This window comes from Rutilus rutilus (genome assembly GCF_951802725.1).
Source record: "Rutilus rutilus genome assembly, chromosome: 3".
In the NCBI taxonomy this organism is placed as follows: Eukaryota; Metazoa; Chordata; class Actinopteri; order Cypriniformes; family Leuciscidae; genus Rutilus; species Rutilus rutilus.
Window position 1 is genome coordinate 4,020,209 of NC_140211.1, and position 3,507 is coordinate 4,023,715.

Consider the following 3,507-nt stretch of genomic DNA (forward strand, 5'->3'; position numbering starts at 1 on the left):
ATAACATTAAATTGGACAACAAATGTAATATAGAAACATGCAATCTTGCATTAATGGTTTTATTCAGAAAGCTGTTAAAACTGCAGTGTTTTGAATATATTAAAGGATTTACCTGTTCATCCAGCTTGTCCAAATAGTCCTAATTTCTTCTCTAAATGCATTCATTCTTCCTGTAGAGTTTTAGGAGAGGTATTGTGTACTTTTCAAGGGATATGTAGAACTTCCACAGGAGGTCGCCGTTACAGATACACGAAAACTCCATGGAGTACCAACTAAGCATTTGTCTGTACAACATAGGCTACTATTCCTATTTCACTTGTTTTTTTAAGGCAATCAGTTTGCATGTTTTTTTTTTTCAAGTAAGTCTAACTAAGTAGATTTTACAGTGTAGTCTGAATAATTTAAAGGACAAGTTCGGTATTTTACACTTAAAGCCCTGTTTATAGATCGTTTCTGATGAAATAGAACGGTTAAGATTAAAATTTGGAAACATGCTGCTTCTCCCCCTAAGTGATAGAGTCACTTTTATATTTTATATACGCTTTTATATTTTTATATTTTATCTCCTTTTATTGCCTAATTTTAACTTCAGCAAATCAGCACAGTGCTCAAATGACAAAGTTTGGATTACTACAAAAACGCAGAATTATTTTACCTGACCAGCTTATATTCCGGGGAAAGGAAAACACAACTGCCTACATTCATAAGGATAAGAGAGAAAATGCCTCTTCTGGTTCATGAATCTACTTGCTGCACCAAGTGCCACAGACTTTTACAAAGGATTGCAGTTCTTGAAACAAAGTTACTTACGGGACCACCAAACCAGACGGAGCACACAACAGAGCTTCGTCATGGACACCCTCAGCATACAGCCGGTGAGTCCCATGAAACTAGTGCTCCTCGACAGGTAGAGAAACAAGCCGATCGACTTACAAATCGATGGCACAAACAGGGAGCGAGACCCAAAGGCATTTGAGACATCAGATTGTCACGAGCATCACATATTGCCGCAGTAGCATCCTCTACCCCAGATACAGCTCCGACAAGGATTGCAAACACTGGTCTCCTACCACCGCCTATACATCTTGATAACAGATTTGAAGTGCTAATGAATGTAAATGAGGAATCCCCAAACGTGATGAATGTGATCGAACACAGACTGAATCAGCCAGTAGCTAATTACTTTCTCAAATGTTTACAGAACAAGCGGGAACCCAGCGTGACTGTGTCTTTCTCTATTGCTGTTCTATTACAAGATAGAAAGTCTAAGGCCTTCAATAGCCGTACAGCAATATCATGCAATCATCACGCTTCCAGATGCACACTAAAAGCCTTGTGCAAGACCTGCAACAGGAAACACGAGAGCTGTGACTGCCAGTACAGCGCTCAAACCCCCAGAGAACTCCTGTCTTATGCTAAGAAAGACATCCTATACGTTTACCAGTCTGTCAGTAGCCGTAGAGTCATGCTAAAAGTGAGTAAGGTGATCATCACAAACGGAGATGCATCGTTAGAGACATATGCAGTGCTCGTCGATGGGTCTGAGAGGACTATCCTCCTTCAAGCAGCCGCATAGCAGCTGAACCTCAGAGGATTGCCAGAAGCCCTGAAACTGAGAACAGTGAGACAGGATCAGCAGGTGCTTCATGGGGCGGCCGTCTCCTTCACAGTATCATCTATGTCTCATCCACACAAGAACTACCTCATCCAACATGCCTTTACAGCTGAGAGACTAGATCTTGCTGAACACACCTACTCGGTGGCTTGCTTAAAGTTAGTTCACCCAAAAATGAAAATTAGGTTATTAATGACTCACCCTCATGTCGTTCCAAGCCCGTAAGACCTCCGTTCATCTTCGGAACACAGTTTAAGATATTTTAGATTTATTCCGAGAGCTTTCTGTCCCTCCATTGAAAATGTATGTACGGTATACTGTCCATGTCCAGAAAAGGTAATACAGTCATCATCAAAGTAGTCCAAGTGACTCCAGTGGCTCAATCTTAAGTTTATAAAGTGACGAGAATAATTTTTGTGGGCAAAAAACAACAAAAATAACGACTTCATTCCACTATTCATTTCCTTCTCTCTGGGCCTTGAGTTAGTTTACATAGTATAAGTGTGTAGCGCTTCTGGGTTGTACGTCAGACGTATCACACACATGACCAGCGTCGGCCAATAGTGAGCCTACGTGTGACGTATACAAATATGAAGTTTTTCCCAATACTGAAATTTACATTTGTTGTTATAAGAGGGCAGCTGTGTATGATGACAACACTGGCATGGTACTACTCTTTCACGGGAGTCATCTCCTTAGATTCCCGAAATCCTTGTCGAGTACAAGGATACCAAACATGCTAGGTTGCACCTTGTGATTTGTGCAATGTTGTGATTAAGAGTTCAAACAACCTTTGCGAATATCTTGGAAACGGTTACCAACCAGCCGGCTGCTCTCGAATCACTCTCGCTGTACTTTGATGGCATATGTCACAGTCACGTGGCGTCGCAATGTCTAAAGTCGGGTCAAATTTCTAACCGGCATGCAGTGCTTCAAGTCAGCCACCGATCGGTCTGCGCAGAGCTGTGTGAAGTCGAATAAGTCTAGTGTCTCCATCAGGCTTTAATTGGATATGAACGATTATATTTGGAAATGATTTGTTCGTGCAATAAATCCCGCTTCTTGTTTTCTTGTGCATTCTCTGAATGAAGACAATGATGATGTTAATGGGAAATCTAATGAAAAAGTTGACTATTAGCTGAACATTAGTTCACAAATAATATTCATTGTTTAAATATTTACTGCCTTTATTATTTTGGAATACATGTAAAAATGCGTAAAAACACTAACTTAATGAAATGTCTACTTGGTTTTAATAAATAGAAATGTACATTGTTATAGCAAAAAATACAAAATAGAATTGTATTTGGTCTCTCTTTTTTATGTAAAATTATGAGGAACAGACATAAATTTACATTTGATATACTGTAGGCTATATACAAAAATATGCACATGCACAAGCATTTTTTTTTATCAACACTTGAATGTGGGTAAATTTCATATAAAAGCTAAATTATGAGTAAAAAGGTGAGAAACATCACGTTTTTATCAAAGACTACATCCAGATCAGACTCAGAACGATGATCAAAACATAGATGGAGTAGATCGAGTCCATTAACACTGAAATGGCACTTAAATAAAAACATGCACAAGCATTTGAGTCTGCAACGTTCACAAATCAGCACACTGCCACTATTACAGCTGCAAATGCACATTTGGAATATAAGAGGATCATTGTGTAGTGTAGACAGCTTCACTGATTATAATGGAACTTTGTGAGATTGCCATGAACTGAAGTGACCACTGTTTTAATGATTATAAAGGGAGTGCGATTTGCATGCTTTCTAGGCTATCTACAATATACATGGAATTTGAATAAAAGTTTGTTTTTCATTTGTCTTTTGTTTTCATGTCTGGGTAATTTTATTGGTTTTGATGACATAAGATGCACT